Source organism: Mirounga leonina, unplaced genomic scaffold, assembly GCF_011800145.1.
Source record: "Mirounga leonina isolate KUSES-001 unplaced genomic scaffold, KU_Mleo_1.0 Mir_168, whole genome shotgun sequence".
Lineage (NCBI taxonomy): Eukaryota > Metazoa > Chordata > Mammalia > Carnivora > Phocidae > Mirounga > Mirounga leonina.
Genome location: NW_023270426.1, coordinates 19,795,834 through 19,810,181, shown reverse-complemented (window position 1 = coordinate 19,810,181; position 14,348 = coordinate 19,795,834). Strand labels below are relative to the sequence as shown.

The 14,348-nt window shown below is 36.9% G+C and overlaps 1 protein-coding gene across 4 annotated transcripts in view; it reads left to right on the top strand.

The window, feature by feature from the left end:
• The window catches only part of LOC118016660 (core histone macro-H2A.1), an 83,081-nt gene that overhangs the window by 42,276 nt on the left and 26,457 nt on the right, over nt 1–14,348 (top strand). The window lies entirely within an intron of this gene.

Below are 14,348 nucleotides of genomic sequence, written 5' to 3'. Positions count from 1 at the left end.
TGGGCTAACCCATTCCCCCCACCCCCCTCCCCTCTAAAACCCTCAGTTTATTTCTCAGAGTCCATAGTTTCTCATGGTTCATCTCTCCCTCCGATTCCCCCCCTTCATTTTTCCCTTCCTTCTCCTAATATCCTTCATGCTATTCCTTATGTTCCACAAATTGACTTTCTCTGCTTGACTTACTTCACTTAGCATAATCTCCTCCAGTCCCGTCCATGTTGATGTAAAAGTTGGGTATTCGTCCTTTCTGATGGCTGAGTAATATTTCATTTCATTGTATATATGGACCACATCTTTTTTTTTTTAAAGATTTTATTTATTTATTTGAGAGAGAGAGAGAACGAGAGACAGAGAGCATGAGAGGGAAGAGGGCAGAGGGGGAAGCAGACCCCCCGCCGAGCAGGGAGCCCGATGTGGGACTTGATCCCGGGACTCCAGGATCATGACCTGAGCCGAAGGCAGTCGCTTAAGCAACTGAGCCACCCAGGTGCCCTGGACCACATCTTCTTTATCCACTCATCTGTTGAAGGACATCTCGGCTCTTTCCACAGTTTGGCTATTGCGGGCATTGCTGCTATGAACGTTGGGGTGCATATGGCCCTTCTTTTCACTACATCTGTGTCTTTCGGGTAATTTATATATTGCCAATGATCACCACAGTATGTCCCATTAACATCTATCACCATACATAATTACCAAGTTACTTTTCTTAGGAAGAGAACTTTTAAGGTCGACTTTGTTAGCAACTTTCAAATAGGCAATACAATATTACTGACTATAGTCACCATGCTTTATATTACCTCCTCATGACTTCTTTCTTTTATAACTGAAAGTTTGTAGCTTTTGACCTGATTCATCCATTTCACCTGCCTCCCACCCCCACCCCCTGCCTCTGTCAACCATCAGTCTGTTCTATGTATCTAGGAATTGGGCTATTTTCTTTTTTTTTTTTATGATTCCATCTATAAGTGTGAACAGACAGTTATTTGTTTTTCTTTGTGATGTATTTCACTTAGTATAATGCCCTCAAGGTCACATCCTTCTTTTTTATGGTTTAATAACATTGTATTTTATATAATTATATATAAATGTATATAAATGTGTGTATATGTATACATAAAATAATTTAGGAGATATGTATAATAAGACCTATAACAAAAATAATAGGACATATTATATACGTAAGGACATACATATTAGAATATAAAACATATTAGTATATGTAATATATAAATATCTTTATCAAATTTTTACATTTTCTTTGTCCATGTCTCCATTGATGGATACTTAGGTTCTTTTCATTACTTGGCTATTATAAATAATGCTGTAGTAAAATGGGGGTGCATATTATCTTTTTGAGTTAGTGTTTTTGTTTTCTTCAGAAGTAAAAATTGCTGGGTCATATGGTCGTTCTATTTTTAATTTTCTGAGGAACCTCCATACTGTTTCCCATGGTGGCTGCACCAATGTACATTTCCACCAACAGTGCACACGGAGTTCCCCTTTCTCCATGTCCTTACCGACACCTGTTATTTCTTGTCTTTTTGATAATAGCCTAATAGGTATGCGGTGATAGCTCATTGTGGTCTAGATCTGCATTTATCTGATGATTAGTGGTGTGGAGCACCTTTTCATGTATTTGTTTGCCATCTGTATGTCGTCTTTGGAAAAATGTCTACTCAGAATCTGACCACTTTTTTTAGTTTTTATTTAAATTCTAGTTAGTTCACATACAGCATAGTATTAGTCTCAGGTGTCCACTGTAGTGATTCAGCACTTCCTTACAATACCCAGTGCTCATGACGAGTGCCCTCTTTAATCCCCCATCACCTTCTTGACCCTTCCCCTCACCTGTCTCCCCTCTGGTAACCATCAATTTGTTCTGTAGAGTTAAGAGACTGTTGCTTGGTTTGCCACCCTCTCTTTTTTTCCGTTTGCTCATTTGTTTTGTTTCTTAAATTTCACATATGCATGAAATCACATGGTATTTGTCTTTCTCTGACCTGTTCCACTAAGCATAATATTCCTAGCTCCATCCAAGTTGTTGCAAATGGCAAGATTTCATTCTTTTTTTATGGTTGAGTAATCATCCATTGTGTATATATAACACATCTTCTTTATCAATTCATCAGTCAGTGGACACTTGGGCTGTTTCCGTAATTTGGCTATTGTAGATAATGCTGCTATAAACATGGGGGTACGTGTATCTCTTTTAATTAGCATTTTCTGTTCTTTGGGTAAATACCTAGCAGTGTGATTGCTGCATCATACAGTAGCTCCAATTTTAACTCTTTGAGGAAGCTCCATACTGTTTTCCACAGTGGCTGCACCAGTTTGCATGCCCACCAACAGTGCAAGAGGGTTCCCCTTTCTCTGCATCCTCAGAGGAACGTTTTGTTCCTTGTGTTGTTGATTTTAGCCATTCTGACAGGTGTGAGGTGATAACTCATGGTGGTTTTGATTTGTATTTCCCTGATGATCAGTGATGATGAGCATCTTTTCATGTGTCTGTTGGCCATCTGTATGTCTTCTTTAGAAAAATGTCCATTCATGTCTTATGCCCATTTTTTAATTAGATTATTTGTTTTTTTGGGTGTTGAGTTTGATAAGTTCTTATATATTTTGGAAGCTAACTCTTTATCAGATATGTCATTTGCAAATATCATCTCCCATTCCGTAGGTTGCCTTTTAGTTTTGTGGATTGTTTCCTTCCCTGTGCAGAAGCTTTTTATTTTGATGTAGTCCCAATAGTTTATTTTTGCCTTTGTCTCCCTTGCCTCAGGAAACATATCTAGAAAGAAGTTGCTGTGGCTGATGTCAAAGAAGTTACTGTCTGTGTTCTCTTCTAGGATTTTTATGGTTTCAGGTCTCACATTTAGGTCTCTAACCACTTTTTAATAAAAAAATTTTTTTCCTTTTGTTATTGAGTTGTGTGAGTTGTTTACATATTCTGGATATTAACCCCTTATCAGATACAGATCTTCTTTGACTTATGGGGTTGTATCCTGATAAACCCATTTTAAGTTGAAAATATCATTGGGGCGCCTGGGTGGCTCAGTTGGTTAAGCCACTGCCTTCAGCTCAGGTCATGATCCTGGAGTCCCTGGATCAAGTCCCGCATCGGGCTCCCTGCTCAGCGGGGAGCCTGCTTCTCCCTCTGACCCTCCCCCCTCTCATGCTCTCTCTCTCTATCTCATTCTCTCTCTCAAATAAATAAAATCTTTAAAAATATATATATATTATTAAGTTGCAAATGCATTTAATATTACCTAACCTACCAAACATCATAGCTTAGCCTAGCCTACTGTAAATGTGCTCAGAACACTAATTTGCTTACAGTTGGACAAAATCATCTCACAAAAAGCCTATTTTATAAGAAAGTGTGGAGTATTTCAAGTAATTTATTGAATACTGTCCTTAAAGTGAAAAACAGAATGGTTCTGTGGGCACAGAATGATGTGTATTAGTCATTTACCCCCATGATTGTGTGGCTGACTGGGCACTGTGGCTAGCTCTTGCTGTCTAGCATCACCAGAGAGTATAGTGCTGCACATTGCTAATCCTAGGAAAAAATCCAAATTTAAATTTGAAGTATGGTTTCTACTGAATATATATTGCTTTTGCACCACTGTAAAGCTGAAAAATCCAAAGTCAAACCATGGGACGTCAGGGACTGTCTGTATATGATTTGCAAATTTCTCTAAAGGTTGACTTTTCATTTTGTTGATGGTTCCTTTGCTCTGCAGAATCTTTTCAGTTTGTTGTAGTCCCACTGTTTATTTTGCCTTCGTTGCCTTTGCTTGTGATACCATATCCAAAAAATCATCACCAAGACCAATAACAAGGAGCTTACGATCGGTTTCCTAGGAATTTCTGGGTTCAGGACTTACATTCACATGTTTAATCCATTTTGAGTTAATTTTTATGTATGATGTTAAATGTTGGTATGGCTTCATTCTTTTGCATGTGGTGTCCCATTTTCCCAACACTGTTTAACTGAAGAGACTGTTCTTTCCTCAGCTCCTTTGGCATGAATTGATAATATATATGTGGGTTTATTTCTGGGCTCTCCATTCTGTTCCATTGGTCTATGTGTCTGTTTTCATGTTGATACCATACTGTTTTGATTATTATATCTTTGTAATATAATTTGAAACCAGGGAGCATGATGCCTTCTCTTTCATTTTTTGCCAAGATTGCTTTGGCTTTCAGAGTCTTTTGTGATTTCATATAAATCTAAGAATTGTTCTGTTTCCTTGAAAAATGGCATTGGAATTTTGATAGAGATTGTATTGAATCTATAGATTGCTTTGGTTGGTATGGACATTTTAACAATTTTAATCCTTCCAATCCATGAGTACAGAATCTCTCTCCATTTATTTGTGTCTTCTTCAATTTCTTTCATTAATGTATTACAGTTTTCAGTGTACAATATATAGTTTTCAATATATAGTTTTTTGCCTTTTTTTAAATTCCTAAGCATTTTATTTCTTTGATGCAATTGTAAATGGGATTGTTTTCTTAATTTCTCTTTCTGATAATGTTATTAGCATATGCAAATGCAACAGAATTCCATATATTAATCTGGTATCCTGTAACTTTATTGAATTCATTTATTCTAATAGGGTTTTGGTGGAGTCTTTAGGGTTTTGTATATATATAATATCATGCTATTTGCAAATAGTGACAGTTTTACTTCCCTTCTGATTTTGATGCCTTTTATTTCTTTTTCTTGCCTAATTGCTTTGGCTAGGACTTCTAATACTATATTGAATAAAAGTGGCAAGGATGGGTATTGTCTTGTTCCTAATCTTAGAGGAAACACTTTGAGTGCTCATTTTCACTAATGAGTATGATGTTAGCTTTTGGCTTGGCATTTATGGCCTTTATTATGTTTAGGTATGTTCCTTCTATACCCAGTTTTTGAGAGCTTTTTATCATAAATGGATGTTGAATTTTGTCAAATGCTTTTTCTGCATTTGTTGAGGTGATCATATGCTTTTTATCCTTCATTTGTTAATATGGTGTATCACTCTGATGGATATTAAACCACCCTTATATCCCCAGAATAAATCCCACTTGATCATGGTATATGATCCTTTTAATGTATTGTTGAATTCAGTTTGTTTGTATTTTGTTGAGGGTCTTGCATCTGTGTTCATCAGGGATATTGGCCTATAATTTACTTCTATTATGGCATCCTTGTCTGGTTTTGGTATCAGGGTAATGCGGGCTTTGTAAAGTGAGTTTGGAAGTGTCCCCCTCTTTTATATTTTGGAAGAGTTTGAGAAGGATTGGTATTAATTCTTTGTTAAATGTTTGGTAGAACAGTGAAACCTTCTGGTCCTGGACTTCTGTTTGTTCTGAGGTTTTTGATTACTGATTCTGTCCCTTTACTAGTAATCCATCTGTTGAGATTTTTATTTTTCTTCATGATTCAGTCTTGTGTGTTGCTAGGCTTTGGTCCATTTCTTCTAGGTTGTCCATTTTTTTTGGCATATAATTTTTCATAGTAGTCTCTTAATGATTCTTTATATTTCTGTGGTGTCATTTGTAACATCTCTTTCACTTCTGATGTTATTTATTTGAATCCTGTTTTTTTTCTTGGTGAGTCTAGCCAGAGGTTTGTTGATTTTGTTTATCTTTTCAAAGGGCTAGCTCTTACATTTATTGATCTTTTCTGTCTTTAGTCTGTTTGTTTCCACTCTGATCTGTGTTATTTCCTTGTTTCTACCAACTTGGGGCTTCATTTGTTCTTTTTTTTTTTTTTTCTTCTTTTTTTTTCTGGTTTCATCTGGTGTGAGATTTCTCCTGTTTTTTGAAATAGGCCTGTATTGCTATAAACTTTCCTCTTAGAACTGCTTTTGCTGCATCTCATAAGTTTTGGTATGTTGTATTTCCATCTGTCTCAGGGTATTTCTTGATTCCTCTTTTGATTTCTTCTTTGACCTATTGGTTGTTGAATAGTGTGTAGTTTAATCTCCACATATTTGAATTTTCCAGTTTTTTTCTCATAATTTTTCTCTAGTTTCTTGGCACTGTGATCAGAAAAGATGACTGATATGATTTCAGTCTTCTTAAATTTATTAAGACCTGTTTTGTGGCCTAAAATATGACCTGTCCTGCAGAGTGTTCCATGTGGTTATGAAAGAAATGTGTACTCTGTTACTTTTGGGTGGAAAATGTTCTGAATATATCTGTTAAGTCCACCTGGTCTCATAGGTCATTTAAGGCCAGTGTTTATTGATTTTCTGTCTGGTTGATCTATCTCTTGATGAAAGTGGGGGTATAATGTCCCCTATTATTATTGTATTGCTGTCTGTTTCTCCCTTTAGGTCTGTTGGTGTTTGCTTTATATATTCATGTGCTCCTAGATTGGGTGCATAAATGTTTACAATATTTATAAAATACATATAGATATTCTCTTAGTGTCTGACACATTTATCATTATGTAATACTCTTCATTATCTGTTATTGTAGTCTTTGTTTTAAAGAATATATTGTCTGATATAAGTATAGCAACCCCTGCTTTCTCTTGGTTTCCATTTGCATGAAAAATCTTTTTCTGTCACTTCACTTTCATTGTGTCTTGTCCTTATAAAGTGTGTCTCTTCTAGGGAGCATATCGATGAGTCTTGTGTTTTTATCCATCAGTCACTGTATGTCTTTTGATTGGCGAATTTAGTCTATTTACATTTAAAGTAATTATTGACAGATATGTACTTGTCATTTTGTTCGTTGTTTTCTGGCTGTTTTGTAATTCCTCTGTTCCTTTCTTCTTCTCTTTCTCTGCCTTTGTGATGTGATGGTTGTCTTTAGTGGTGTCATCTTTTGTGTATCTACTATAGGCTTTTGCGTTGTGTTTACCATTAGGCTGATATATAACAACCTATTCACAGTCTGTTTTAAGTTGGTAATGTAAGTTTGAACACATTCTAAAGCTCTGCATTTTTACCCTCCCTACACTTCATGTTATCGGTGTCACATTTTATGTCTTTTAATCTCATGTGTCCCTTAACTAATTATTGTACTAATTGTTATTCCACCTTTGTCTTTTAACCTTCATATTAGCTTTATAAGAGATTAAGTCACTACCTTTAGTATATACTTACCTTTACTAGTGAGAGTTATACTTTCATATGTTTTCCTATTACCGAATAGCACCCTTTCTTTTTAGCTTAAACAAGTCCCTTTAACATTTCTAGTATGGCCAGTTTAGCGGTGGTGAGCTCTTTTGGCTTTTTGCGTGTCTGGAAAATTATTTCTCTCTCAGTTTCAAAGGACGGTTTTGCCAGGTAGAGTATTCTTGGTTGGAAGTTTTTTACTTTCAGTACTTTGAATATATTGAGCCACTCCCTTGTGGCCTGCAAATTTCTGCTGAAAAATCTGCTGATAGTCTAACGGAGGTTCCCTTGTATGTAACAAGTTGTTTTTCTTTTGCAGCTTTTAAGATTCTCTCCTTGTCTTTAACTTTTGACATTTTAATTACAATGTGTCTTGCTATGGGTCTCTTTGGGTTCATCTGGGTTTCCTGTCAGGATTTCCTTATTTTTTATGGCTGAATGTTTCCACAGTTCTTTATCCATTCATCCGTCTGTGGACACTTAGATTGTTTCTTTGTGTTGGCTGTCATAAATAATGCTGCTATGATCATGAGGTGCAGTTACCTCTTTGACATAGTGTTTTTGTTTCCTTTGGTTATATTCCTAGAAATGGAATTGCTGGATCATATGGATTCTACTTTTAAATGTTTGAGGAAGCTTCATGCTGTTTTTCATAGTGGTCTACCAGTTTACAATGTGGGCAACAGCCTTAATGGAGGAGGTCATGAGCAAGTGAATCATTGCTGAAAATCACCAGTATTAATCATCACAGGCTAAGCCTTATAACTTGGCTTTATAGGCAGCTGCTGACTCATACCAGGGACACGGGGAAGCTGTCACAGCCCCTTCCTCCCAATACAACCAGCTCTGTTTCTTGAATGCTTGAAATTCTGTCAGTTAAGACTTTCTTACCTCTAAAAAAAAAAAAAAAATCCAAGTATTTTTGGGCATAAGCACTAAATCCTTATCTGTTTATCAACTGCATCCCATTCCCAAGCATTTATTGAGGACCTCCTATATGCATGGTGTTCACTGGGTAGAGCAGTGATTCTCAAACTTTTTTGCTTGCCTACCTTCTACAACAATTTTGAAAACCTTTGTACCTCACACATTTAAAAATTTGACAGCTAAACTTTTGATAATAAATATAAATATCTGTGTAGGATATAATTTTTGATATATAAAAACCATTTCATCACTCATTTAAGTGTATCCAAAGAAATCGAAATACTGTGTTGATTTGGAATACCATCATCATTTTTTTTTATTATGTTATGTTAATCACCATACATTACATCATTAGTTTTGTTTGTTTGTTTGTTTGTTTTAGGATACATTCAATTTATTTATTGCAATTGTTTGATATATTTTAGGTCCCTTTTTTTATTATTATGTTAATCACCATACATTACATCATTAGTTTTTGATGTAGTGTTCCATGATTCATTGTTTGCATATAACACCCAGTGCTCCATGCAGAACGTGCCCTCCTCAATACCCACCACCAGGCTAACCCATCCTCCCAACCCCCTCCCCTCTAGAACCCTCAGTTTGTTTTTCAGAGTCCATAGTCTCTCATGGTTCGTCTCCCCCTCCGATTTCCCCCCCTTCATTCTTCCCCTCCTGCTATCTTCTTTTTTTTTTTTTAACATATAATGTATTATTTGTTTCAGAGGTACAGATTTGTGATTCAACAGTCTTGCACACTTCACAGTGCTCACAAAGCACATACCCTCCCCAATGTCTATCACCCAGCCACCCCATCCCTCCCACCCCCCACCACTCCAGCAACCCTCAGTTTGTTTCCTGAGATTAAGAATTCCTCATATCAGTGAGGTCATATGATACATGTCTTTCTCTGATTGACTTATTTCGCTCAGCATAATACCCTCCAGTTCCATCCACGTCGTTGCAAACGGCAAGATCTCGTTCCTTTTGATGGCTGCATAATATTCCATTGTATATATATACCACATCTTCTTTATCCATTCATCTGTTGATGGACATCTTGGCTCTTTCCACAGTTTGGCTATTGTGGACATTGTTGCTATAAACATCAGGGTGCACGTATCCCTTTGGAACCCTACATTTGTATCTTTGGGGTAAATACCCAGTAGTGCAATTGCTGAATCGTATGGTAGCTCTATTTTCAACTTTTTGAAGAACCTCCATACTGTTTTCCAGAGTGGCTGCACGAGCTTGCATTCCCACCAACAGCGTAGGAGGGTTCCCCTTTCTCCGCATCCCCGCCAACATTTGTCGTTTCCTGACTTATTAATTTTAGCCATTCCGACTGGTGTGAGGTGATATCTCATTGAGGTTTTGATTTGGATTTCCCTGATGCCGAGCGATGTTGAGCACTTTTTCATGTGTCTGTTGGCCATTTGGATGTCTTCTTTGGAGAAATGTCTGTTCATGTCTTCTGCCCATTTCTTAATTGGATCATTTGTTCTTTGGGTGTTGAGTTTGATAAGTTCTTTATAGATTTTGGATACTAGCCCTTTATCTGATATGTCATTTGCAAATATCTTTTCCCATTCTGTCTTCTGGTTTTGTTGACTGTTTCTTTTGCTGTGCAAAAGCTTTTTATCTTGATGAGGTCCCAATAGTTCATTTTTGCCCTTGCTTCCCTTGCCTTTGGCAATGTTTCTAGGAAGAAGTTGCTGTGGCTGAGGTTGAAGAGGTTGCTGCCTGTGTTCTCCTTTAGGATTTTGATGGACTCCTGTCTCATATTTAGGTCTTTCAACCATTTGGAGTCTATTTTTGTGTGTGGTGTAAGGAAATGGTCCAGTTTCATTCTTCTGCATGTGGCTGTCCAATTTTCCCAACACCATTTGTTGAAGAGACTGTCTTTTTTCCATTGGACATTCTTTCCTGCTTTGTCAAAGATTAGTTGACCATAGTGGAGGGTCCATTTCTGGGCTCTCTATTCTGTTCCATTGAGGTATGTGTCTGTTTTTGTGCCAGTACCATACTGTCTTGATGATGACAGCTTTGTAATAGAGCTTGAAGTCCGGAATTGTGATGCCACTGGCTTTGCTTTTCTTTTTCAACATTCCTCTGGCTATTCGGGGTCTTTGCTGGTTCCATACAAATTTTAGGATTATTTGTTCCATTTCTTTGAAAAAAGTGGATGGTATTTTGATAGGGATTGCATAGAATGTGTAGATTGCTCTGGGTAGCATTGACATCTTCACAATATTTGTTCTTCCAATCCATGAGCATGGAACGTTTTTCCATTTCTTTGTGTCTTCCTCAGTTTATTTCATGAGTATTTTATAGTTTTCTGAGTACAGATCCTTTGCCTCTTTGGTTAGATTTATTCCTAGGTATCTTATGGTTTTGGGTGCAATTGTAAATGGGAACAACTCCTTAATTTCTCTTTCTTCTGTCTTGTTGTTGATGTATAGGAATGCCACTGATTTCTGTGCACTGATTTTATATCCTGCCACTTTACTGAATTCCTGTATGAGTTCTAGCAGTTTTGGGGTGGAGTCTTTTGGGTTTTCCACATAAAGTATCATATCATCTGCAAAGAGTGAGAGTTTGACTTCTTCTTTGCTGATTTGGATGCCTTTTATTTCTTTTTGTTGTCTGATTGCTGTGGCTAGGACTTCTAGTACTATGTTGAATAGCAGTGGTGATAGTGGACATCCCTGCCGCATTCCTGACCTTAGGGGGAAAGCTCTCAGTTTTTCCCCATTGAGAATGATATTTGCTGTGGGTTTTTCATAGATGGCTTTTATGATATTGAGGTATGTACCCTCTATCTCTATACTCTGAAGAGTTTTGATCAAGAAAGGATGCTGTATTTTGTCAAATGCTTTTTCTGCATCTATTGAGAGGATCATATGGATCTTGTTCTTTCTTTTATTAATGTATTGTATCACATTGATTGATTTGCGGATGTTGAACCAACCTTGCGGCCCAGGGATAAATCCCCCTTGGTCGTGGTGAAGAATCCTTTTAATGTACTGTTGGATCCTATTGGCTAGTATTTTGGTGAGAATTTTTGCATCCATGTTCATCAAGGATATTGGTCTGTAATTCTCCTTTTTGATAGGGTCTTTGTCTGGTTTTGAGATCAAGGTAATGGTGGCCTCATAAAACAAGTTTGGAAACTTTCCTTCCATTTCTATTTTTTGGAAGAGTTTCAGAAGAATAGGTATTAATTCTTCTTTAAATGTTTGGTAGAATTCCCCTGGGAAGACATCTGGCCCTGGGCTTTTGTTTGTTGGGAGATTTTTGATGACTGCTTCAATTTCCTTAGTGGTTATAGTTCTGTTCAGGTTTTCTATTTCTTCCTAGTTCAGTTTTGGTAGTTGATACATCTCTAGGAATGCATCCATTTCTTCCAGATTATCTAATTTGCTGGCATAGAGTTGCTCATAATATGTTCTTATAATTGTTTGTATTTCTTTGGTGTTGGTTGTGATCTCTCCCCTTTCATTCATGATTTTATTTATTTGGGTCATTTCTCTTTTCTTTTTGATAAGCCTGGCCAGGGGTTTATCAATCTTGTTAATTCTTTCAAAGAACCATCTAGTTTCATTGATCTGATATGTTCTACTGTTCTTTTGGTTTCTATTTCATTGATTTCTGCTCTGATCTTTATTATTTCTCTTCTCCTGCTGGGTTTAGGCTTTATTTGCTGTTCTTTCTCCAGCTCCTTTAGGTGTAGGGTTAGGTTGTGTATTTGAGACCTTTCTTGTTTCTTGAGAAAGGCTTGTATTGCTATATACTTTCCTCTTAGGACTGCCTTTGCTGCATCCCAAAGATTTTGAACAGTTGTGTTTTCATTTTCATTGGTTTTCATGAATTTTTAAAATTCTTCTTTAATTTCCTGATTGACCCATTCATTCTTTAGTAGGATGCTCTTTAGCCTCCATGTATTTGAGTTCTAGTTTCAAAGCATTGTGGTCAGAAAATATGCAAGGAATGATCCCACTCTTTTGGCACCAGTTGAGACCTGATTTGTGACCTAGGATGTGATCTGTTCTGGAGAATGTTCCATGGGCACTAGAGAAGAATGTGTATTCTGTTGCTTTGGGATGGAATGTTCTGAATATATCTCTGAAGTCCATTTGGTCCAGTGTGTCATTTAAAGTCTTTATTTCCTTGTTGATCTTTTGCTTACATGATCTGTCCATTTCAGTGAGGGGGGGTGTTAAAGTCCCCCACTATTATTGTATTGTTGTCGATGTGTTTCTTTGCTTTTGTTATTAATTGCCTTATATAATTGGCTGCTCCCATGTTAGGGGCATAAATATTTACAACTGTTAGATCTTCTTGTTGGATAGACCCTTTAAGTAGGATATAGTGTCCTTCCTCATCTCTTATTACAGTCTTTGGCTTAAAATCTAATTTGCCTGATATAAGGATTGCCACCCCAGCTTTCTTTTGGTGTCCATTAGCATGGTAAATGGTTTTCCACCCCCTCACTTTCAATCTGGGGGTGTCTTTGGGTCTAAAAATGAGTTTCTTGCAGGCAGCATATCGATGGGTCTTGTTTTTTTTATCCAATCTTATAGCCTGTGTCTTTTGATTGGGGGCATTTAGCCCATTTACATTCAGGGTACCTATTGAAAGATATGAATTTAGCGCCATTGTATCGCCTATAAGGGGACTGTTACTGTATATTGTCTGTGTTCCCTTCTGGTCTATACCATCATCATTTTAAAAGTATACAGACAGGCTCTTTTTTAACAAGTGGAAAATTCACATTACTTTTCTCCTTGAGCCCATATGTCCCTTTCACTTGTCCCACAAAATTTTATCCTAATGCCACACATTTAATGTTGGTAGTAGTATTGTATTGATCTTCACAACAAAAATAATGTATATAAATTTAAATTTTCTTGGAAAAAAATTTGTGATCATAAAGGCACTAAATGTTATGGATTCTACAGGATTGGATAGTTATCACACTTATTAACACACAATTGATCAAACCAATAAATATTTTACAAATTTAATAACTATTAAGGAAAAAAATATTCTTGGAACTGTATCTTATGGGATAGATGGAGATACAGTTTTTACAATTAACTCAAGTTCATAAGATAGTGTCTTATTGCTAAAATGAAACAGGGTTCAGCATCCTGTACTTGTATATTTACAGGTACAAGTACTGGGAATGTCTTGTTCACAAAAATAAGTGGAGTGGAAAGGATTTTGTTAAAGCAACATTGCTCAGTCCTCTGAACTCTTGAGTTAAGTGCCAACAGTCACCTAGTAATTTGTCATCAATTCGTTTAAATGCATGTTTTATTTTACAGTTGTTTTAGATTGACAGAAAAGCTACAGAGACAGTACAGAGAGTTCCTCAATACCCCTCACCAGGTTCCCCATTGTAACGTCTTCCATCATCCCGGTACATTGGTCACAACTAAAAAACTGGCGTTGGTACATTACCATGAAGTCCGTCAGTCTGTTCTTCAATGATCGCTCAGCTGTTAAGTCAATTTGGTACTTCTCCCATTTTATTGAAAGCACAGAATTAGAAACATCTGAGTAGTGAAAGGATTTGTCACCCTGCCTTTCCCTTTCGTGTTTCCTGGAAAGTATATCAAAAAAGGCTTACTAAGACTTACCACGTAACTGTAGGTTATACCTTTCACTGTTGGATTCTCTTTCACTTGTCAAATCTGGTATACTGAAAGAATTAGGAAAACCATAATGGTGATCATTTTAGCATATCTTTGCTAATGCTGTGTCTCTTGATAAAATGCTTTTTGTATTAGCATTTATATTCAAACCTTGGAGCTTCAGATTTAGCTCATTTAATGTTCAGAAAATGTTCCAGCTTGGCCATAGAACTTAAACGCTAAAGCAGCCCTTCTTGTTAAAGCAGACTGTAAAAATAGAATATCTTTTCAATGTAAGCAAAAATGTCAATATGTGAATGAATGTGAATCCCTCAACAGGCATGTGGACAGGCACAGACCTTGCCCTGAGTTTGCGGTCCAGAGCCTTCCTTAGGAAGGCATGGCCATTTGGAATACCTGTCACCCCCTGCTTTCTTGGTTTGCTCACACTTGATCAACCCCGCAAGAATGATGTACTTTAATAAGGGGGGGAGGGAGGGAAAAGGTGGAGTGTCTGAACACAAACTACCATTCATTGTTCCCACTCTCCTCAGTCTATGACATCTGAATGTAGACATCCCCAAATGAGCCAAAATACCCATTTCTCATATGGTCCTCCTACTTAACAGAAATGCATGAAAGACTTGTAAAGCCATGT